General features: G+C 47.5%; 1 protein-coding gene across 3 annotated transcripts in view; it reads left to right on the top strand.

Moving 5' to 3' along the window:
* Positions 1 to 25,444, top strand: part of LOC143981452 (NACHT, LRR and PYD domains-containing protein 3-like) — a 102,146-nt gene that overhangs the window by 46,772 nt on the left and 29,930 nt on the right. The gene's annotated exons all lie outside the window — the stretch shown is intronic.

Below are 25,444 nucleotides of genomic sequence, written 5' to 3' on the forward strand. Positions count from 1 at the left end.
CCATGTCATCTGTCTTTTTTAAAGGGGTTTTCAGTCCTTTAACATTGAGTGAAGAGATATTGAAAGGCATCCTATGGTGATTAGTGGGGCTGATTTACTGCAGTTATGTTTATATTAGCGTATTACACGTTACCTGTCACAGGCGTGTGGCTGGGTTTCCCCAGAAAGCGAGGTTTTGGTAAGTGTTGGAATGATGACTGCTGAGTCCGGAAGGTAGTTCTAGGAAGTCTCCTGGATTACTTCTTAGATGATGGTTAGTAAGAAAGAAAAGGAAAAGAAAGGAAAAAAACAAACAAAAAAGTAAAAATTAAGTGAGGTAAAACATAGGTGGATTAATCGGTTGTAACACACCAGAGTAACAGGTTGCGATTCTGGTTATAATCTGTGCGGTAAAACAACCACTCAACTTAGGGGTTTAGGTAAGGGGATAAATCAACATCGCCATCCCCTGGGCCAACAGAGTTAATGAAGGTAGTGGCTTATGAGCCCAATTGTCAGCCAGTTTCAGTGTCTGAATCCTCTTTGTTAGATATGAGAGTTTCATCCCGTCCCCTTCCGCGGTGCCAGTGGGAATGATATGCCAGCCTCTCATGAGGCGCATGCCTTCCTTGACGCTAGAAATTATGTGGTTGTAAAATTACAGAAGAAAAATGAGTAGGGACTTTGGGATTTTAAGGGCACCAGTATAGGTTCAAAAAATTAGAAAAGTAATAAGTTAAGTCTTTCTATTCTTGAATAAATTTATATATAAAGAATACTAACTTATTACTTTTCTAATTTTTTGAACCTATACTGGTGCCTTTAAAATCCCAAAGTCCCTACTCATATTTCTTCTGTAATTTTATTCATTAAGGATGATGGCATCTTTTTATATCAATATACTTGAGATATCCACTACTTAGCCACAAAGTGTTTTTTGATATCTCGTATCCCCATTTTTCTATTTAAATATATGATTGTGTCTAGGGATGAGCCGAAAACACCCCCGGTGCGGTTCGCACCAGAACTTTCGAACGGACCCCAAATTCGTACAAACGTTAGAACCCCATTGAAGTCTATGGGACTCGAACGTTCAAAATTAAAAGTGCTAATTTTAATGGCTAATATGCAAGATACTGTCCTAAAAAGGGTTTGGGGACCTGGCTCCTGCCCCAGGGGACATGGGTCAATGCAAAAAAAAGTTTTAAAAACTGCCGTTTTGGCGGGAGCACTGATTTTAATGACGATTAAAGTGAAAAAAAAAAGTGAAATATTCCTTTAAATATCATGCCTGGGGGGTGTCTATAGTATGCCTGTGAAGTGCCACGTGTTTCCCGTGTTTAGAACAGTCCCTGCACAAAATGACATTTAACGGAAATAACGTCATTTCAAACTGCTTGCGGTTTTAATGTTATATCCGGATCCTGCAATATGGTTGAAAATCATTGAGAAAAATGGCATGGGTAGCCCTCCCTGCCCATTATCAGCCCCTTTGGGTCTTGTACGGATATTAAGGGGAACCCCGTACCCATATTAAAAAAATGAAATGCGTGTGGCCCCCAGGCCCTATATACTCAGAACAGCAGTATACAGGCGGTGCAAACAAGACAGGGACTGTGTAGATTTGTTGTGTTAAGTTGAATCTGTTTGTAATTTTCAACTGGTACATTTTTAAAGTGTAGCTCCAGTCAAAAAAAAATATTTTTAAGCTTTTTGGAAAACATAGGGAAGGGTTATCACTACTGTATAATTTGTTTTGCCGTCCGTCTTTTTTCATCTCACTTGCTGTTGTCTCCTTCCGTTTGCAAGTAGGAGATGTTTGTAAGTTGGATGTTTGAAAGTAGGGGCTTGCCCTATATGCTATGCAGAAATGGCGGAACAAGGTGTTGGTTTTGCCACAACATTGTAAGCCCTCAAAGTGACTCTGGAGCGCCCTGCTGTGAACGATTATATCAAGAATTGTAATTACATGCCATTGTTGAACAGTGGTAGAAAAATTGACCTTTGGTGGTTGTGGTGCTGGTGCCACAACACTATAAGTCCTCACAGTTACTCTGGGTGGGCACAGGAACGGGCCCTCCTGTGAAATATTATATCAAGAATTGTAATTACATGTCCCTGTTAAACAGGGGCTGAAAAATTGGGCTGCTGGAACTGGTGCTGGTGCCACGATACTGCAACCTCTCCCATATACTCTAGTTTTAGTGCAGGCATTAGCCCTGCTGCAAAGCATTGCATAAAAAATTGTAATTAAACGCCCCTGTTAAACAGGGGCAGAAAAATTGGGCTGATGGCATCACCCAGAACCAAAAATGTTCTTCCAACATATCAGCGGAGGAGGAAGAGGATAGACAATCACATAACAGGACAGTCACTCAGCATCAGCATAGGCAGTCTTGAAGGGATGTGATATTTCAAAAAAAAATATTCGGTTACGTCAGCTTCAGGTGCTTGGTAGCTGTGGGTGATCCAAGACTGATTCATATTGATGAAGGTCAGTCAATCAACTGATTCGGTGGACAGGCGCACCCTGTGATCGGTAACAAAGCCACCAGCAGCACTGAAGGTACGTTCTGAAAGAACGCTGGATGCAGGACAGGCCAGTAGCTCAATTGCATACCGTGCAAGCTCTGGCCAGTGATCCATCCTCAAGACCCAGTAAGCCAGAGGATTTTTGGTGGGAAAGGTGTCTAAGTCTGACCTTGCCCCTAGGTATTCCTGCACCATGTAAATCAGACGCTGGCGATGGTTGCTGGAACCGATCATACCTTGGGGCTGCGGACTAAAAAATTGTCTGAAAGCATCGGTCAGACGGCCACCTTATCCACTGCTCCTTCTGACCGATGCCTCAGCAACACGTTGTCCAGGACCAGGAGTTTGTAACCTCCCAGTCTCTGGGAACGCGTTGCACAGACCTTTCTGCAAGGCCTCCCGGAGATGCCTCATCCTCTGCTCCCTCTGCAATGGCAAGATAAGGTCAGCAACCTTACCCTTGTACCATGGATCAAGGAGAGTGTCCAGCCAGTAATAGTCCCTCTCCTTGATCCGAAGAATACGAGGATCCTTCCACAGGCTTTGCAGGATCAGGGAGGCCATGCAGCGTAGGTTAGCTGAGGCATTCGGTCTGGAGTCCTCTGGGTCACTAAGGACAACATTATCCGCAGCTACCTCCTCCCAGCCACGTACAAGTCCACGGGTTTCTTGGGACTGTAAGTCATCCCTACAAGACTGCTGCTGCTGCTGATGCTGAGTGCCAGCCTCCACCTCCATGCTGACACAATCATCCTCCTCCTCCTCATCCTCTTCCTGTGTGATGGGTGGCACAGCGGGAACACTGTCTGGATAAAGGGGGCCTTGAGAGGCAAGGAAGTCCTCCTCTTCCTGTCTCTGTTCTGCCTCAAGTGCCCTGTCCATTATTCCACGCAGTGTATGCTCCAAGAGGTGGACAAGAGGTACAGTGTCACTGATGCATGTACTGTCACTGCTCACCATCCTTGTGGCCTCCTCAAACGGTGACAGGACAGTGCATGCATCCCTGATCATGCCCCACTGGCGTGGTGAGAAAAAACCAAGCTCCCCTGACCCTCTCCTGGTGCCGTAGTCGCACAGGTACTCATTGATGGCCCTCTGATGCGTGTGCAGTCGCTGCAGCATGGCCAACGTTGAGTTCCACCTGGTGGGCATGTCACATATAAGGCAGTTCTTGGGCAGGTTCAACTCCTTTTGGAGCTCAGTCAGCCGAGCACAGGCATTAAATGATCGGCGGAAATGCACAGAGACTTTCCTGGCCTGCTTCAGGACATCCTGTAAGCCTGGGTACCTGCCCAAGAACCGCTGCACCACCAGGTTAAGGACGTGAGCCACACAGGGCACATGAGTCAGTTGTCCTTGTCGGAGGGCGGAGAGGAGGTTGGTGCCATTGTCGCAAACCACCATTCCTGGCTTAAGCTGGCATGGCGCCAACCACCTCTCAGCCTGCCCCTGCAGAGCTGACAAAACATCCGCCCCAGTGTGGCTCCTGTCCCCCAAACAAACCAGCACAAGCATGGCATGTCATCGTTTTGCCTGCGTACTTGCATAGTCCCTGGAATGCCTACGGAGCACCGCTGGTTCTGAGGACAGAGCACTGGAAGAGGCCACGGAGGAAGAAGAAGAGGAGGGGGTGGAGGAGAGAGGTGTGTCACAACCAATAGTAGCATTTTGGAGGCGTGGTGGCGGAACAACCTCCAACACTACTGCACCTTGTCCTGCATCCTTCCCAGCTGCCAAAAGAGTGACACAATGGGCCGTGAAAGACAGGTAACGTCCCTGTCCATGCCTGCTGGACCATGAGTCAGCGGTAATATGCACCTTACCACTGACTACCCTGTCCAGCGAGGCAAGGACATTGCCTTCCACATGCCGGTAGAGAGCCGGAATCACCTTCCATGAGAAAAAGTGGTGTTTGGGGACCTGCCACTAAGGAACCGCACATTGTACAAACTTATGGAAGGGGGCCGAGTCTACCAACTGAAAAGGCAGCAGTTGAAGTGCTAGCAATTTAGCCAAGCTAGCATTCAACCGCTGGGCATGTGGACGGCTGGGAGTGAACTTCTTTCGCCGGTCCAGCAGCTGGGGCAGGGACATTTGCCTGCTATAATCGGACGTGAGTGTACTGCTAGCAGAGTGCCCGGAAGCACTTGGCTGTGACACACCTAATTGTACACCTTCATTCCTCTCAGAGCAGGTTTCAGAGAGGACTGAAGGTCTAGTGGGGTTGGAGATCCCAGCTGATGAGGAGCAAGGAGAGGTCTGCTTGGTTCTTTGGTGTGGGTCTTTGAGGTACGCTTGCCAACGAGCTGCATGGCAGGTCAACATATGTCTAGTCAAGCATGTGGTGCCCAAGCGGCTGATGTTTTGGCCACGTGAGATACGCTTGAGACATATGTTGCAAATAGCAGTGGTGCGATCTGATGCACTCGTCTCAAAAAAGGCCCACACCAAAGAACTTCTAGAATAACGCGCAGAGGAAGCGCCCTGCACAGGCGGAGCTCTGCGGTGTAATTGAGTCGGTGTCCTGCCCCTAAGCTGGCCCCCGGAGGGCATCCTTCCTCGTTGGCCATGTGCCTCCTTCTCTCTCCTACCAGGCACCCACGTGGAGTCAGTGCCCTCATCATCCTCTCCCTCTTCATCGCTGTAGCAAACCTGGCAGTATGCTGCAGCTTGTGGAACATGACTGCCAGATTGCTGTCCTTCTTGAGCATCCCCTCTCTCTGCATTTATGCTATTGCCTTCCTCTAGCTGAGTAGCATCATCAGAGCCTACAAAACACTGGGCATCCTCCTGGAGCATGTACCCAACACTGTGCTCAAAGAGTTCAGGAGACTCCTCAGGAAGACGTGGTGGGTCTAGGGAAGGAGTCACTGATGATGACATTGAGAGGAGGGAAGACGATGCCTTGGCAGCTGCTTTGCTAGTACCCTGAGCCTGGGTGAGAGACGATGAGGAGGATGAAGAGGGCTTGGTCATCCACTCTACCAAGTCGTTGGCATGTTGCGGCTCAACATGTCCAGCTGCCGAAAAGAAGGACAAGCGTGTCCCATGGCCACATGCTGATGATGACGATGCACTGCGTCCACGACCAGCACTGTTGTCTCTAGACACAGAGCCTGCTTGCCCTCTTTTATTGGCTCGCGCCTGTCTGCCTCTCCTTGCTGGCCTTCCAGACATGGTAATGGCCTGAAGGGAGTTGGGAAAACCAGCAATTGGGTAGTGTATATTGTGCTGGAGGCACACACAACTTCCACTCCTGCAGATGGCAGATGGCTCAAATAGAGAAGACTATGTAGGTGGATATAGCAATGTATACTGGGTTCAGAGCACGCAGACAGCACGCACAATCTCCTACCACTGACTGCAAGCTCTATTTAAAACGAGCAAGATAGTTAGCTATATAGGTGGATATAGCGGTTTATACAGGGTTCAGAGCACGCAGACAGCACGCACAATCTCCTACCACTGACTGCAAGCTCCATTTATAATGAGCAAGATAGTTAGCTTTATAGGTGACATAGCGGTGTATACTGGGTTCAGAGCACGCAGACAGCACGCACAATCTCCTACCACTGACTGCAAGCTCTATTTAAAACGAGCAAGATAGCTAGCTATATAGATGGATATAGCGGTGTATACTGGGTTCAGAGCACACAGACAGCACGCACAATCTCCTACCACTGACTGCAAGCTCTATTTAAAATGAGCAAGATAGTTAGCTATATAGGTGGATAGAGCGGTGTATACTGGGTTCAGAGCACGCAGACAGCATGCACAATCTCCTACCACTGACTGCAAGCTCTATTAAAAAAGAGAAATATAGCTAGCTATATAGGTGAATATAGCGGTGTATACTGCGGTCAGGGCATGTAGACAACAACCACTACAGAAGAGCAAGAACAAAAAAATCGGACAATAACGATCGGTGTATACTGTGTTGAAGGTACACAGAACACCCACTAACTCCTACATACGCCAACACACTACACAAGGCCGCCGCGCTGGCGGCCTTATATAGTGTGGGGCGTGTACTACACAGCCTGAGCTATGATTGGCCACAGACATCCTGCCTGTGGCCAATCATGGCTCTCCTCGCTGTCGGCGCTGTGATTGGCCAAGCATGCGGGGTCACAGTGCATGCTTGGCCAATCATGAGCCAGAAATGCACTGCGATGGCGCAGTGCATTGTGGGCCATGAGCGCCACACGAATTTGGCGCGAACGGCCCATAACGTTCGGAATTCGCCGAACGGGTGAACAGCCGATGTTTGAGTCGAATGTATGTTCGACTCGATCACGAAGCTCATCCCTAGTTGTGTCCATCCTTAGTTATTAGCAGCTTCGCTGGGTATATACATCTGTACACTATCTTGTTGTTGTTCAGAGGTTTTGTGATGGTTGCCAGTTGTCTATGCTGTTGCATAGTGTATGCCGACAGGTCTGTGAATAAGGAGAGGTCTTGCAAGTCAGGGGGTATATTGTTGCGGTGCCTAACAGCGGCCATGAATCTGTCTTTCGTATGAAAAAAAATGAATCCTGACTATGGTGTCCCTGGGCAGGTGTGATGCAATGTGTTTAGGCCTGGGAAGCCGGTGGATGCGGTCCACAATTAGGTCTTCTATAGGTGCATCAGGAAGAACTGATTTCATCACCATAGTAAAGTATTCTTTTATGTCAGGAGGTTTTATTGTTGCAGGTATTCACCTTATTTTAATGTTATGCCTGCTGGACCTATCCTCTAAATTTGCCAATTTCGGTTGCATCTGCAATATCTCGTCGTCCCTATCATTGTGGGAATCCACCAAGTCATTGAAAGTGGAGGCAAATTCACCCATTTTTGTTTCCGCGTGAGAGACCCGCTTGTTGGCTGCTGATATTTCTGATTTAAATTGGCTGGTTAGTGCCATTATGTCAGCATGCAGAGTGGATGTTAAGGACATTAACATGTCTTTTAGTGTGGTGTCCATTACTGGTTTGTTTGCTGTGGGGAAGTCAGATATAGATTCCTACAGTTATCTTGTGTCATCTAAAGAGGAGTCTAAGCTTACCTCCAAGCCGTTCGGATCTGGCATTTCATTCAGCTTCTGTTTACTTTTAGCTGGACTGGATGATGCCAATGGGGGTGAGGGAAAGTTCTCCGGTCCCTGCTTGTTGTGATTGCGGCCGAGTTGGGATCCTGTGGGCGCACTGCGCTGTGTATAGGAGCCACGTGTGTCTCCCCAGTGCCTGTCGCCGCCATCTCGGTTCGTGTAACGGCGCTGCATGGCAAAGAATTAGGTCATCTTTCCCAGTTGTTTTACCCCTTTCTTTTGCGGGATGTCATTTCTTAGGTTCGTTGGACCTTGTAGTGCAGTCTGTGCGCTGAAACAAGGCTGCACGTCGCTGTATCGACCTCCGTTGACCCTCAGTGGAAAGGAGCTGTTTTAGAAAGCAGCCATCCATTCCACTGGCTAGCCACGCCCCATCTATCCCCTATTTTGTAGACGCTATAACTTTTGTATAACTTTTGCGAAAACCAATCAATATACGCTTATTGCAATTATTTTTACCAAAAATATGTAGAAGAATACGTATCGGCCTAAACTTAGGAAAAACATTTATATATAAATTTTTTGGAGATATTTATTATAGAAAAAAATAAAAAATATAGCTTTTTTTCAAAATTGTCGCTCTTTTTTTGTTTATAAAAAAATAAAAACTGCAGAGGTGATCAAATACCACCAAAAGAAAGCTCTATTTGTGGGGGAAAAAGGACGTCAATTTTGTTTGGGTGCAACATCTCAGGACCGTGCAATTGTCAGTTAAATTGACGCAGTGCTGTATTGCAAAAAGTGCTCTGGTCAGGATGGGGGTAAATTCTTCCGGGGCTGAAGTGGTTTTATAATGTTTAAAGTGAAACAATAAAAATGAAATATTCCTTTAAATATTGTGCCCGGGGTGTCCCCTTAGTCTGCCTGTAAAGTAGCGCATTTTCCCATGTTTATAACAGTACCACAGCAAAATAACATTTCTAAAGGAAAAAATTCATCTAAAATTGCTCACGGCTGTAATGTATATAACAGCGTGGGTACCCCCCACAGTCCATACCAGGCCCTTCCAGGTCTGGTATTGATAGTAAGCGTAACTCCACAGAATTTTTTTTTGTTTTTAAATAGCGTGATAGTCCACCCATTCCATTTTTTGTTTGTTAATTCTGTCACAGGGCTACCCTTAACCACTTCAATACACTATATAATATATTGTACACTGCACTTTATACCCTGCACTCTATTATATATACCACACTGACTGCACTATATACTCTGAACTGCAGTATATATACTATACAGACTGCACTATATACTCTGAACTGCAGTATATATATTATAGAGACTGCACTATATACTCTGCTGAAAAATTGGGCCTTAGGTGTTGGTGGTGCCAGAACACAGTAACCCCTCACAGTTACTCTTGTTGGGCACAGGAATGGTCCCTGCTGTTAAATATAATTAAAAAAAAAATTGTAATTACATGCCCCTGTTAAACAAGGGCAAAGAAATTGGGCCTTGGGCATTGGTGGTGCCCTAAGCCAAAAATATTGTTAGAAGCTGGCATCATCATGATTGAGTATGAATAGGATAGTCAGCATAGGCATTCTTCAAGGGATCCCAAATCCGTAGCTGTTAGGTACCTGGGTGGTGAGCCTGACTTGGTGGAAGAAGACTTCTCTTATGACTCTGGTTCAGAGCCCACTGGAGTGAAGACAGTTGTCCTGTGAGCACAGCGAGGTAGGAGTGTCTGAGCTGGATGCAGCAGCTGATGCAGGCAATGGAGATGGTCCTCCGGATGGCTGAAACTGCAGAAACTGGCAGAGGCTGGCAGAAGTTGGCAGAGCAGGAGGACGAACAGCAAGCCGGGTAGAAGAAGGCAAAGGAACAGTGGCAGCGGATCCTGGATAGACTAAGCACACTTGGAACAAGAAGAGGGTTGGTCAGACAAGCCGGGTCAGAGCAGATAGGCAATCAGGCAGTAATGACAGGCAAAGGCAAGGTCATAGGATAGCAAAGGCATCAAATAGGCAGTCCATAAACAGAGTCAGGCAGGCTGCGATCGGGGCAGGAGAGATCAGCAGAGTCAGACATAAGCCGGGTCAGTGATAGCAATCAGATGAACAGGTAAAAGGAGTCTCGGGTACAAGCTGCAGACAAACAGCACTGAACAAATGCAGCTGTAACTTTAAATAGGGCCACTGGCGCCGAACCGCGCTAGCGTACACACATGCGCATATTGAGCACACGTGCCTGAGGTGCATACTGGCGCCGATGCTTGGATTGCCTGATGGCGCACGTGCGCAAGCGCGCATGCAGATTCGCCCACAAAGTGTGAGCAGAGCCCTGACATTGCCATCCCACAAGGGGCAACCTTCGGGTGCCCAACATGTCTTTCTTTTCGGGATGAGAAGAGAAAAAGGCACAAATTAATCTTCCAGCATGTAAATTACTATCAGGCTCCCAAGAGTTGTTCTCCGGGCAGTAGCCCTTCCAATTTATCAGGAACTGTCTTTGCCCTTGCCGTCTTCTACAGTCAAGAATGGCCTCCACCTCATATTCCTCACTACCATCAACTAAGACGGGCTCAGTTGGTCTAGTTCCTCTATTCGGAAAGGGGTCAGGTATCGAAGGTTTTAGCAGGGACACATGAAAAACTGGGTGCACCTTCATTGACTCAGGTAAGGACAATTCATAAGATACTTCGTTAATCCTTCTCTTCCCTGGGAAAGGGCCCAAAAACATGGGTGCAAGTTTTTTCGAAGGACAGGCTAACTTGAGATTAGAAGTAGAAAGCCATACTTGATCCCCAATTTGAAGATCCAATTCTCCCCTTCTCTTCCGATCGAAGGCTTTCTTCCTGTCTGCCTGGGCCTTGATTATTGCTTCTTGTAGAACCTGGATGTTATGGCTGAGGAAGGTCACTGTGTCCTGGACTGCTGGCACTGAAGATTCTGGAAGGAAATCAGGGAGAAATGATAAATGAAACCCATAATTGGCAAAAAATGGAGACTGTCCTGTGGTTGAATGACTGGCATTGTTGTAAGCAAATTCTGCTAGGGGCAGTAGGGATACCCAATCGTCCTGTACAAAGGACATGAAACATCTGAGATACTGTTCAAGAGTCTGGTTTGTTCGTTCAGTCTGCCCCTTGGTCTGGGGGTAATAAGCAGATGACAAGGCCAGCTCGATCTTCAAACTCTCACACAGAGCCCTCCAGAAGCGGGATGTAAATTGGACCCCCTGTCTGACACTATTTTAGAAGGTACCCCGTGTAGTTTAATGATTTCCTTGATGAAGATACAGGCTGTCTCTGATGCCGATGGAGTCCCTTTTAATGGTAGGAAATGAGCCATCTTGGAAAGTCGATCCATGACTACAAAAATGGCTGTGCAACCCTCGGAGGGGGAAAGCTCAACTATGAAGTCCATGGTGATCATTCGCCAAGGCCAATCAGGTGCAGGAAGAGGTTTCAGAAGTCCCCAGGCTCAGTTCCTAGTTGCCTCCGGATGCATACAGGACAAGAATTGACATACTTCTTGCAGAATTCTTTTAAACCAGGCCACCAGAAAGTGTGCTGCACAAACTCTAGAGTCTTGCGAGCCCCAAAATGCCCTGCTAATGGGTGGTCATGAAGAAGGGCAAGGACTCTTACTCGGATACTTTCAGGAACAAAGATTTGACTGTCCTTCGAAAAAGGCCCTGCCTGGTTGTCAAAGTAATTATTGGAGGAGAGGGTGAATTTAAAGATGCCTCTCTGATCTGGGACAGCAGGTCAGGCTAACGAGTAGAAAGGTGCTCACAGGTAAAATAGTATCTGGGGCAGCATAGTCTTTGGAGCAGTCATAAATGCGCAAGAGCGCATCTGGTTTCACATTCTTTGAGTCAAGGCGATACACGATGTGAAAGCAGAATCGAGAAAAGAACAGGGCCCAGCGGGCCTGTCGGGGTTTCAGACATTTTTTTCCCCAAAGTGTTTTACTGACAACCATTTGTGAGTTGTGGTTGGCCAGGCTGCCAAGGGAGCCAGAAGTACTCGCTGCATGCTTCCCCACAGAAATTGCTGGTAGCAGGGCCAGAATTTGTGATGACAGACCAGGCTGCTGCTGAGCAAGACAGGTACTCTTAGGCTTGGTTCACACTATGACACCTCCAGTAAAGTTTGCATATCACAGTGCGAACTGTGAATTTGGACAGGAATCAGATCACATGGGTGTAAACACTCATGTGATCCGATTCTGGTGTGGACCAAAAAAATGGGTCCTGTGTGAGTTTGGTCCGAATGCAATTTCAGCCATTTGCATCACACAGACTTCACATGAGATTTGCACAGCAGTACGGTGTGAATCACATGTGATGTCTGACATTGCAGCAGTGTGAAATGACCCTAAATGTGCCCCTCTTCTACTGTGGTGTTTGAGGGATCTCAGGCAGATTCACAGCAACCAGGCATGCAGAGAAAGGAGGTGTGCAGTCTGTGAGGCTGAAAAGGAGCCATTATAGTTACCTCTCTTATCAAGCCCAAGTAGAGGAAGGGGAGAGCAAGAGGGAGGATCAGAGAGGCACCATGCAGTGGTTGGAAGAACATCAGAGACAGTAGCTGGATGGAGAGAACTTCACCTCCATTATCATCAAGCACAGGGAGAGGAGGGGGGGGGCGCATGGGAAGGATCAGAGAGGCACCATGCAGTGGATGGAAGAACATCAGAGACAGTAGCTGGCTGGAGAGGACTTCACCTCCATTACCAAGCACCAGGGGGAAGGGGGGGGGTGCATGGGAAGGATCAGAGGCATCTGCTTTGCAGCTGCAGGGCTAGAGTTTTGTCAGGGACAGGCTGGAGCCATGTGATACCAAGTGTACTCCCTGGCAGGGCTCTTCTATTTTCTGTTATGTCCAAAGTTAGTGCAGGAGGGAGAGCAAAGTTACAGCTGCCCAGGAAAGCTGCAGATCAGAACAGCAGAGCTCTCTCTCTATGTGTTCTTTCCAGACAGGCAGGGGCAAGCTCAATCGCTCACAGAGAAATAAAACCACAAAAAATCCAGCAGCTTTAAAAAATGTTACAGATACTCCCCCCCTTCTCCATGGGAGCACAGCCTCGGCACTTACCTTGATGACTGCGTTTTCCTCTCCTCTCCTGCGGTGTGTTCCACTCCTCATACTTCCTGTGTTCTCTCCGGTACAATGGGAGAGAGCAGACAGGAAGTGACATCTGAGTCAGATATCAATCAAACAGCCTGGCCGTAGTAATACATACTACAGCGTCAGGCGGAAACTACTCAGCGCTTCAGAAAGTGCCCCAAGGTGGGCTAAACTCCTGCAAATGAAGCGCCACGTCTGCAATCTCATGATTGCATTCACATGGCGCTTCCCATAGTGCACTGTGTCCGGCGCTTTTTTTTGTAACTACACAGAAGGGGGGGTGCCCCCTATGGATGGGCCTCCACTGGAGAGCGATGTGGGTGGTGTTGACTGGCAAGGATACAGGGCTGGCAGACACAGAGGAGAGGCACTTACGTATCTTAGCAGGGCAGTTATTCACATAATGTCCGGACCCACCACAGTAGAGGCACAAGTTCAACTGCCGGCAACGAGCACGTTCTTCCGGAGACGAGGTGGGTCGCATAAGTCCAAGCTGCATTGGCTCATCGGTGACAGGAGCAGGAAGAACCCCCCTGCGGAGCAGGTGGGTAGCGGGTGGCAGGAGTAGGGACCCTTGCAGTCATCCAAGCCGGGTGATGGAGTTGTGAGGAATGTTCAGATCAGCGTTCCCGGAGCCAGTGGTCAATTTGGATGGCGAGTGTGATCAGACTTTCCAGGGAATCTGGGGTACCAACATGAGCAAGTTCATCTTTAAGTCCTTCTGAGAGGCCCATGCGGAACTGGTGTCTCAGAGCTGACTCATTCCACTGGGTGAATGTAATGTAGTCCTCGGCTTCTCTGCGGCCCTGCTGGAGTGCACATAGGGCACATTCAGCTGTAGCAGTTTTCTGGGGGTCTTCATACAGCTGTGCCATGGCCTCAAAAAGGAAGGAAGGGACTGTCTGCTTCCAGGAGATGATGGGCCCAGGTCTGAGCCTCCCCTTGCAGCAGAGAAATCATAAATTCCACCTTGGTACATTCCTAAGAAAAAGTCCTGGGTTGGAGAGCAAAATACAGCTGGCAGGCATTTCGAAAAGCCCGGAACTTAGAACAGCCCCCGAGAATCCTTTTGGGATAGGCACCCTTGGTTCAGGTGGGAGCATCATCACTGCAGGCTGGGAAGTGGTTTGAGCAGGAAGCGAAGGAGGTGCAGCGACCATGGGACTGGAACCAGAAAGATGCTGAGCCCGCTCTTCCAATCTGGTGTATCTGTTCGCCCAGCGGACATATGTGTTTACAGTGTGAAAGAACTTTGACCCATGATGACACATCCATCATGGGGTACAGGACAGCCAATTGAGACATTTCAGCACATGGACAATTGGACATTCCCCCTACCTTATAAATAGACCTAATCTGGCAGCCATTTTACATTCTGTCTTATGTCATTATAGGGAGAGGTTGCTGTGTGGAGCAGGGAGAGACTGTAGTGACACAAATCGCTAGCTATTAGGTCCACAAAAGTCGTTTTAAGGACTGGTATGGTATAGGTGTAGTACACTATATAGGGTTGAGTGCACTAGCTATTACTATTAGGTCCACAAAGGTCCTTTTAAGGACTGGTATAGGTGTACAGTATATAGGGTTCAGTGCACTGCTGTGCTGGTGATTGCAGCAGCCTGTCTTTTGTCAGTGCAGGGAGGCAAAGGACGCTTTGTGCAGCAGGGACAGTCAGTTTAATCACTAACTATTACTATTAGGTCCACAAAGGTCCTTTTAAGGACTGGTATAGGTGTACAGTATATAGGGTTGTACACGTATAATATACTTTCTTCCAAATATAGAAAGAATATTATACTTGACTGCTGCCCTATTCTTCAGCAGTCCTTTATCAGTGTAGGGACTGAGGTACAGTCTGCAAACCACTAGCTACTAGGTCCACAAAGGTCCTTGTAAGGACTGGTATAAGTGTACAATATATAGGGTTGTGGTGCACTGCTGCAGACTACTGCCCTATTCTGCAGCAGTCCTTTATCAGTGTAGGGACTGAGGTACAGTCTGCAAATCACTAGCTAATAGGTCCACAAAGGTCCTTGTAAGGACTGGCATAGGTATACAATATATAGGGTGCTGGTGCAGGGCTGTGCTGCAGATTACTGCCCTATTCTGCAGCAGTCCTTTGTCAGTGTAGGGACTGAGGTACAGTCTGCAAATCACTAGCTACTAGGTCCACTAAGGTCTTTTTAAGGACTGGTATAGGTGTTCTCTTTGATATGCAGTATATAGGTGTGTAATACACGTATAAAATACTTGCACATATAGAAAGCATAGTATAGTGCATTTCCACTGTGCAGCATTGTGACTGCTGATGGGTTCTGCAGCGATACTACAAAGAGTGACAAACGCAATTAAAAAAAGTATTATAACTGGTGTGATAGACCAGTGGCCCCCAAAAAGGAAAGATTGAAGCGGGTGTTATATACCTTCTTCCACATACATACTGCACTTCTCTAGAGACTTTTGTCACAGGGTCATTTAAAAAATGACAGGCAGAGGAAGAGGCAGGCCCTTCCGCAGGGGTGGTAGGGGTAGGGCAGGAGCAACAGACTTGAGCCAAAGTGGCAAATTGCAGAAGGTGCGTGCGATTATGTCAAAGGATGCACCAGACTTGGTTGAGTGGCTCACTCAGCCTTACTCTTATGTACCCTCCTCATCCTCTCGATCTGCACCCTCTTCACTCTCTGCTATGTGCACCCCCAAAGACACTACCACCAACACCACCACCACCATATACCTTCTGCTTGAGTCACAGGAATTATTTTCTGATCCATATCAAGACATTTCTGATGTGCAGCCACTCTTGGCATTGTATCAGGAAGAGGAGGTAGCAACAACTACCACTCAGCAGTCTGACGACAGTACCCAGATCATCCCAAGGTGGAGCTGTTGCTGCCTACTCCGAGATCTCTAATTATAGTGGTGGGGAAGGTGACGTTGATGATGACTTGTCTAGTGATGCCATGTGATGTGGGTGCCCACAAGAGAGGAAGAAGAGGGGAGTTCAGAAGAAGATATGGACCAGCAGATAGGGAGGCGAAACAGGAAGAACTTAGATTGCACAGGAGGGACAAAGCAGACTGCTAATGTATCAGGAGCGAGTCATCAACCATGTACGGTCACATCTGGCGCTCCCAGGATGCCGGCACATGGCTCCGCAATGTGGACTTTTTTAACGTGTCCGCTGCTGACAATAGTGTTGCCATCTGCAATCATTGCAGTCAACACATAAGTCGCGGTAAGCCCAACACTATAGCCATGTTCAGCGGCAAGTGAATGTATCTCTGGCACACAGTGTCTGTGCCAAGATACATCTGACCACAGACACGTGGCCTAGCAAAAACGGGCAGGGAAGGTATATCACTATTACTGCCCACTGGGTGAACCTTCTGATGGCCGTCAAGCATGTAACCCGTGACACCTGTGTAGATTTGGTTTTACCGCCACGGATTGCATGCAGGCCTGGCTCTTCTTCTCCTCCTCCTCCTTCTCCATCCTCCTCCCTCTCATCTATGGCTGACTCCTCCTTTTCTGCTGCTAGTGTCTCTTCCGCTGCGCCGCCCAAGCTCCCCAGAACCTATTTGACATGCCAGGTGAGACGTTGCCATGCCATGCTGCGTCTGTTGTGCCTGGAAGCCAAGAGCCACACTGGCCCGACACTCTTTTCAGCTTTGCATTCACAGGCAGATCAGTGACTAACACTGCTCAATTTGACAGTTGGTAAAGTGGTGTGTGACAAAGGTGCCAGCCGTCTTAGCGCATTAAAACAGGGAAAATTTCTGCACGTGCCATGCATGGCACACGTCTTAAACTTGGTTATGCAGCGATTCATTGTCAAATACCCTTGGGTCCAGGACATCTTGCGGCAGGCAAGGAAAATCTCAGCCCATTTCAGAAGATCTTACATGGCCATGGCTCGCCTTGCTGTCATTCAGCGGCGACACAATCTGCCAGTCAGACGTCTTATTTGCGATTGCCCGACGCGATGGAACTCAACCTTCTATATGCTTGATAGGCTGCTCCAGCAGAAACGTGCAGTTAACGTCTACCTGTATGAACTCTGCGGCAGAACAGGTTCTGGGGAGCTGGGTTTTTTTTCACCGCGCCAGTGGCTGCTCATGCTGCAGCCATTTGATGAGATCACCAAAACTGGTCAGTCGCAGCCATGGCCCCATCAGTGACATGGTACCTTATGCCTTCTTTATGGAGTTTGCGTTGCATCGTGCCATTGATCAAGCCATGGAGGAGCAGGAGCGGGAAGATGAGGAAGTCGCAATGCTGGATGAATTGAATGAATGGGGGCTACTCTATCTGAGACAAGTCAACAACAGGAGTCTGAAGAGGAGTCAGAGCCTCCTCTGAGGAGGAGGAGCAAGAAGGGCATGCTTTAAACCTTTCTGGGATCCCTGTTGTTGTGCGTGGATGGGGAGAGGAGAATGACATTATTCTGGATAATGAGCAGGAGCCTGGCCACCACACCGCATCCAGTTTAGTGCAAATGGGGGCCTTCATGCTCCAGTGTTTTAACAGGGACCCCCCGTATAAAAATCATAAGGGTCAAGGACCAGTACTGGGTGGCAACGTACTTAGACCCCGGTACAAACACAAAAGAGGGCTGTCAGAATGGAGCACTTCCAGACCTTCCTTCGAGAAATGCTGCATTTTGCTTTTGTGTGTGCTGGCAGTGGAGCAATTCCCACTCCCAGAGAAAGAGTTGCGGGTACCAATCCAACAGAGCCTGCAAGAAGAGGGTGGTTTAAAGATGTGCTGGTGACTTCTGATATGAGGTCATTCTTTCAGCCGACCCATCGACAGGTGTCATCCGGATCCAGCATCAGGGAATGCCTAGACCGACAGGTTTCTGACTACATCGGGTTAACGGCCGATGTGGACGCTCTGAGGAGTGATGAACCCCTGGACTACTGGGTGGGCGGGCTTGACCTCTGGCCAGAGCAAGCCTAATTTGCAATGGAACTGTTGGCTTGCCCCTCGTCCAGTGTCCAGTCCGAAAGGACGTTCAGAGCAGCAGGCAGGATCATGACTGATAAGCGCACTCGTCTAGCTCACGACAGTGTTGACTACCTCACATTTCTAAAAATGAATGAGGTATGGATCTCGGAGGAATTCAACACACGTGACCAGTAGACCATGTATATCTCTATAAACGATTTATTTAATTGAGCACACAGACCTTTTTTCTACATTTGGCTCACTTCCTTGTACAAAAAAGCACACCATACTATATGCCCCTACCCTCCTGTTTGAAGAGGTTGAGCGGTGTCATATTTTTGGGGCCCAGCAGTGAGTTGCTTGTATCAGTGCTGCTGTCAGTGCTCTCTATCTCGTGCTGGTGTCAGTGCTCTATATCATGGTGCTGGTGTCAGTGCTCTATATCACATTGCTGGTGTCAGTGCTCTATATCACGGTGCTGGTGTCAGTGCTCCCTATCACAGTGCTGCTGTCAGTGCTCTCTATCACAGTGCTGGTGTGGTGTCAGTGCTCTCTATCTCGGTGCTGGTGTGGTGTCGGTGTTCTCTATCTTGGTGCTGGTGCTGGTGTCAATGCTCTCTATCTCGGTGCTGGTGTCAGTGCTCTCTATCACGGTGCTGGTGCTGGTGTCAATGCTCTCTATCTCGGTGCTGGTGTCAGTGCTCTCTATCATGGTGCTGGTGTGGTGTCAGTGCTCTCTATCACGGTGCTGGTGTCAGTGCTCTGTATCACGGTGCTAGTGTCAGTGCACTCTAGGCATGGATCTCGGAGGAATTCAACACACGTGAGCAGTAGACCATGTATGTCTCTAAAAATGATTTATTTAATTGAGCACACAGACCTTTTTTCTACATTTGGCTCACTTCCTTGTACAAAAAAAGCACACCATACTATATGCGCGTACCCTCCTATTTGAAGAGGTTGAGCGGTGTCATATTTTTGGGGCCCAGCAGTGAGTTGCTTGTATCAGTGCTGCTGTCAGTGTTCTCTATCTCGTGCTGGTGTCAGTGCTCTCTATCTCGTGCTGGTGTCAGTGCTCTCTATCACGGTGCTGGTGTCAGTGCTCTCTATCACGGTGCTGGTGTCAGTGCTCTATATCACGGTGCTGGTGTCAGTGCTCTATATCACAGTGCTTTTGTCAGTGCTCTATATCACAGTGCTGGTGTCAGTGCTCTATATATCGGTTCTGGTGTCAGTGCTCTATATCATGGTGCTGGTGTCAGTGCTCTATATCACAGTGCTGGTGTCTTTGCTGTTCGCAAACTTTCATCCGCGTTCACAGTTCACATTCGCGAAACGTCCCGTCGGAAGTTCGCCCACCTCTAGTGAACAGATCTCCTTCATAGCAGAAGCTTCTTCGGCAGGCTCAGTCATGGCTGTTTGTACTGTTAGGTACCTGGGTGGTGAGCCTGACTTGGTGGAAGAAGACTTCTCTTACGACTCTGGTTCAGGGCCCACTGGAGTGAAGACAGTGGTCCCGTGAGTGCAGCGAGGTAGGAGTGTCTGAGCTGGATGCAGCAGCTGATGCAGGCAGTGGAGATGGTCCTCTGGATGGCTGGAACTGCAGAAACTGGCAGAGGCTGGCAGAGCTGGCAGAAGTTGGCAGAGCAGGAGGATGAACAGCAAGCCAGGTAGAAGAAGGCACAGGAACAGTGGCAGCAGATCCTGGATAGACTCAGCACACTTGGAACAAGCAGAGGGTTGGTCAGACAAGCCGGGTCAGAGCAGATAGGCAATCGGGCAGTAACGGCAGGCAAAGGCAAGGTCATAGGCTAGCAAAGGTTCAGCATCAAATAGGCAGTGCATAAACAGGGTCAGGCAGGCGGGGATCGGGGCAGAAGAGATCAGCAGAGTCCGACATAAGCCGGGTCAGTGATAGCAATCAGATGAACAGGTAACCGGAGTCTCAGGTACAAGCTGCAGACAAACAGCACTGAACAAATGCAGCTGTAACTTTAAATAGGGCCACTGGCGCAAACCGCACTAGCGTCCACACGCACCCGTTGTGCATGCGAGTGCACTTGAGGTGCATACTGGCGCACACACACGCGCTGATTCTTGGGTTGCATAATGGTGCACGCAGATTCGCCCGCAAAGCGCGAGCAGAGCCCTGACAATAGCAAATTCAATCAGTTACATCAGCATCAGGTGCTTGATAGCTGCTGATCCAGGACTGAGTATTTTTTTTATAAATGTGAGCCTATCAATGGAGTCTGTGTAGCTTGATTGCATATTGAGCAAGTTCTGGCCAGTGGTCCAACCTCAAGACCCATTAACCTAGTGGATGCTCGGAAAGGTCTCCAAGTCTGCTCTTGCCCCTAGATATTCCTGCCCCATATAATGCAGATGCTGATGATAGTTGCTGGAACCTATCAGAACTTGGCAATGAGGACTGAAAAATTGTTTAAAGGCATCGCTTAGCTGGCCACCTTCTCCACCGCTCTTCCTCTGACCGAACAAAGCCTCAGAAACAGATTGTCCATCACCAGGATGGAAACCTCCCAGGGTCTGGAAATGTGTTATACAAACTTTTATTTAAGGCCTCTTGAAGATGTTTCATCCTCTGCTTCCTCTGCGAAGGCAGGATGAGTTCTGCAACCTTACCCTTGTAACATGGATCAAGAAGGGTTGCCAGCCAGTAATGATCCCTCTCCTTAATACCACAAATGCTTGGGTCCTTTTGCAAGCTTTGCAGAATCAGGGAGGCCATGCAACATACGTTTGCAGAGGCATTTGATTCTGAGTCCTCTGGGTCACTAATTATCACATTATCAGTAACTACCTCCTCCCAGCCATGTACAACTCCTTGGGTTTCTGGGGACTAAAAACCATCTGTTGAAGACTGCTGCATGTTATCCTCAACATCCATACTGACACAATCCTCCTCCTCTTTTTCCTGTGTGTTTGGTGGGCTCACAGGAATGCTATCTGGAAAAAGGGGGCCTTGAGAGGAAAGGAAGTCTTCCTCTTCCTCCCGCTGTTCTGCCTCAAGTGCCCTGTCCATGATTCCACAAAGCATGTTCTAGACTAGAGGGACAATGTCACTGATGCATGCATGGTTTCTGCTCATCATCCTTGTGGCCTCCTCAAATGTTGACATGACTGTGCATGCATCCTTGATCAGTAGCCACTGGATGGTGAAAAGAAGCCAAGCTGCCCTGACCCTGTCCTGGTGCCATACTCATACAGGTACTAAATTTTCTGTATATATATATATATATATATATATATATATATATATATATATATATAATTCCAGTTATAAGTGCTAAAAGTGGAGCAATCATTAAGGGGGACACCTGGGACTCTGGGGGGACTCTGATGACCAAAGATGACCTTCCGCAGAAAGAATACACTAAGTTCTGGTTTCCTATACTATCCTCTCCAAAGTCCACACACAAGTCTGACTTCTCCCATGACCCCCATCCCGGCGGTGTTCCACTGTTGATTCCTATCCAGACTCCAGACATGATATACAACAGGATGTCACAGGCTGTGGGCATGGTACAGGAGATTGGATGAGTACATAGAACTGATAGGCTCCCCCTACAAAGATGGCGTAGATCGATCCAACGCATGAGTGGATCACTGCACCCTATATAAGCAGAGAGGTGCACCAATATGGCCCCTCCAGATGACGTCCTGATGACGAAACGTGTAGAGAGTGGCCATAGGACGTAACCTCTCCATAACAAACTACAGCGGATGGCGTGGTTTTCTTATATTGCGGTTTTTAATCTTTGCTACATGTGAGTAGTTTTATTTTCTAAATAAATTGTTCATGAAGACATACTACACCATGGATATTCTTCTCTTTTGTTGAACATATGAATGAGGCATTTATACCAGTGGATGAGAAATTAAACTCCCAGGGACACACCAGAGAGCGGCACAGGGGCAAATCTACCCCTGCAGGGGCAAGGTATCTGGTGAGCGCAATATCATTTATTTTCACAGAAAAGCACCAGGAGTTCTTTCCACCTTTGGAACAACTACAGAAAGTCTGCACAAGTCACTTTTTGAAAAAAACTTTTTGGGTCTATTTATATAGAATTTTTTTTCACCTCACTTGCTTTATTTAGGCACATTACCATATGTATGCATCCTTGTACAGTCAACTGTTTATCATCTATTGATTATACAGTATATTAGAGGTATGCATGTATGTATAATGGTTGTTTATGGTTGCAAATAGGTCATTAGATATTGATCTTAGATATGTATCACTATCTACTACATTTTTCACATACTTTAAAAAAAAAAAAATGTTTTCTACTATTTGCAAGTACCCTTTCTAAGGATGGGAGGGACGCACATTTTGATTCAGGGAATGCAACACTCTTAAATATAGTCACTGATTCACTTACTGTAATACCCAGTAAGTGGGGTGCACTCACGGCACAAATTAATGTGCCAGGGTGCACTCACGGCACAAATTAATTCAGAGGACACAGTGCCCTGTTAAATTAAATATTGTCACTGGGATTTTTCCATTATAGTACACCATAGGAGGAGTATACTCACGGCACAAAGGAACATAATTAACAATTATAGAGGAGATGGAAGAGGCTGCGGGCATGGTACAAGAGAAGTCAGAGGCTGTGGGCATGGTACAGAAGGTGTCAAGATGGCAGAGGCAGTGGGCATGGTAAAGGAGATGTCAGAGGCTATGGGCATTTTACAGGAAATGTCAGAGGCTGTGCGCATTGTACAGAGGATGCCAAGATGGCAGAAGCTGTGGGAATGGTACAGGAGATGTCGAGGCTTTGGGCATGGTACAGGAGATGTCAGTGGCTATGGGCATGGTACAGGAGACTTCAGAGGCTGTGGGAATGGTACAGGAGATGTCAGAGGATGCAGGCATGGTACAGAACATGTCAAGATGGCAGAAGCTGTGTGCATGGTACAGGAGATGTCAGAGGCTGCAGGCATGGTACAGAACATGTCAGAGGCTGTGGGCATGGTACAGGAGATGTCAGAGGCTGCAGGCATATTGTACAAGAGATGTCAGAGGATGCGGGAATGGAACAGCGGGCATGTAATAAAAGATGTCAAGAAGTTAGAGGCTGTGGTCATGGTACAGGAGATGTGAGAGGCTGTGGGCATGGTTAAGTACATGGAACAGATGTCAGAGGCTGTGGGCATGGTACAGAAGATGTCAGAGGCTGCGGGCATGGTACAGAAAATGTCAGAGGCTGTGGGCATGGTACAGGAGATGTAAGAGGCTGTGGGTATGGTAAAGCAGATGTCAGAGGCTGTGGGCATGGTACAGACTATGTCAAGATGGCAGAGGCTGTGGTCATGGTACAGGAGATGTCAAGAAGGCAGAGGCTGTGGGCATGGTACAGAAGATGTCAGAGGCTGTGGGCATGGTACAGGAAATGTTGGAGGCTGTGGGCATGGTGCAGAAGATGTCAAGTTGGCAGAGGCTGCGGGCATATTACTGGAGATGTCAGAGGCTGCGGGAATGGTGCAGGAGATGTAAGAGGCTGCGGGCATGGTACAGGAGATGTCAGGGGCTGTGGGCATGGTACAGGAGATGTCAGAGGCTGTGGGCATGGTACAGGAGATATAGAAAAAAGAGAACATTAGCCGCTAAGACCAGGATAACAAGGGGTTACTAATAGCAACAATAAATAGATCTAAATTAATTGATTCCAATTTGATTTAAATAACAACCAATTTTATTAAAGTATCAAAAATTGAAAAAACCTGTGCAGTTCATAAAAATAATGGTTCTCAATCTAATATAATTAATTGTGTACGCACAGACAATAAGACAAACAGGGCATACATAAAACAACACAAAACACTACTCGGGTCCGGACAAATTGCTTTAGTCCATTGCAACCCACGTATTAGATTACCTGCTGAATATTACAGGGTCAAAATTCCCTATTTCTTCCAATAACTAAACGGTTAATCAATGAACTAAATCAATATTGAGTGGGGGAAGGGAGAGAGGGGATGAGGTAGATAGCTGAAAAATGATGTGTTCAATTAAGACAAATCCTATCTGTAGTTAGTGCTAATAATATTGCTATGATGTCACATGTCTCCATCCCTTGGTGCTGGAAAGGTTAAACAATGTACAAAAGTGTAACGATAGAAAAAGCCAATGCACAGTAGGAAATCCCATCCAATCCGTGGCATTTAATTGTAACAGCCTTCTATTTAATCACTTCACCACACTTCCAATGCATATTCCAAAGCTGCCGGCTGACATGTCAAGGCTGTGGGCATGGTACAGAAGATGTCAAGATGGCAGAGGCTGTGGTCATGGTACAGGAGATGTCAGAGACTTTGGGCATTGTACAGGAGATGTCAAGGCTGTGGGCATGGTATAGAAGATGTCAAGATGGCAGAGGCTATGGGCATGGTACAGAAGATGTCAGAGGCTGCGGGCATGGTACGAGAAATGTCAGAGGCTGTGGGCATGGTACAGAAGATGTAAGAGGCTGCGGGCATGGTACAGGAGATGTCGGAGGCTGTGGGCATGGTGCAGAAGATGTCAGTATGGCAGAGGCTGTGGGCATGATACAGGAGATGTCAGAGGCAGCGGCATGGTACAGAAGATGTCAAGATAGCAGAGGCTTTGGGCATAGTACTGGAGATGTCAGAGGCTGTGGGCATGGTACAGGAGATTTTAGAGGCTGTGGGCATGGTACAGCATATGTCAGAGGCTGTGGGCATGGTACAGGAGATGTCATAGGCTGTGGGCATGGTACAGGAGATGTAGGGGCTGTTGGCATGGTGCAAAAGATGTCAAGATGGCAGACCCTGCAGGCATGGTACTGGAGATGTCAGAGGCTGTGGTCATAGTACAGGAGATGTCAAAGGCTGTGGGCATGGTACAGGAGATGTCAAGGCTGTGGGGATGGTACAGGAGATGTCAAGATGGCAGAGGCTGCAGGCATGGTACAGGAAATGTCAGAGGCTGTGGGCATGGTACAGAAGATGTCAAGGCTGTGGGGATGGTACAGGAGATGTCAAGATGGCAGAGGCTGCGGGCATGGTACAGGAAATGTCAGAGGCTGTGGGCATGGTACAGAAGATGTCATAGGCTGCAGGCATGGTACAGGAGATGTAGGGGCTTTGGGCATGGTACAGAAGATGTCAATATGGCAGAGGCTGTGGGCATGGTACAGAAGATGTCAATATGGCAGAGACTGTGGGCATGGTACAGAAGATGTCAATATGGCAGAGACTGTGGGCATGGTAAATAAGATGTCATAGGCTGTGGGCATGGTACAGGAGATGTAGAGGCTGCGGGCATGGTACAGGACATGTCAGAAGCGGTGGGCATGGTACAGGAGATATAGAAAAAAGAGAACTTTAGCCCGCTAAGAGCAGGCTAACAAGGGGTTTCTAATGGCAACAATAAATAGATCTAAATGAATTGATTCCAGTTTGAATAACAACCAATTTTATTAAAGTATCGAAAATAGAAAAAAAAAGTGTGCAGTTCATAAAAGTAATGGTTCTCAATCTAATATAATTAATTCTGTACCCACAGACAATAAGACAAACAGGACATAAAACACAAAACACTACTCAGGTCTGGACAAATCGCTTTAGTCCATTGCAACCCACGTATTAGATTACCTACTGAATATTACAGGGTAACAATTCCCTATTTCTTTCAATAACTAAACGGTTAATCAATGAACTGAATCAATATTGAGTGGGGGAAGGGAGAGAGGGAATGAGGTAGATAGCTGAAAAATGACGTGTTCAATTCAGACAAATCCTATCTGTAGTTAGTGCTAATAATATTGCTA

Source organism: Lithobates pipiens, unplaced genomic scaffold, assembly GCF_037356315.1.
Source record: "Lithobates pipiens isolate NorthernLeopardFrog02 unplaced genomic scaffold, aLitPip1_a1.2 Scaffold_157, whole genome shotgun sequence".
Taxonomy (NCBI): domain Eukaryota; kingdom Metazoa; phylum Chordata; class Amphibia; order Anura; family Ranidae; genus Lithobates; species Lithobates pipiens.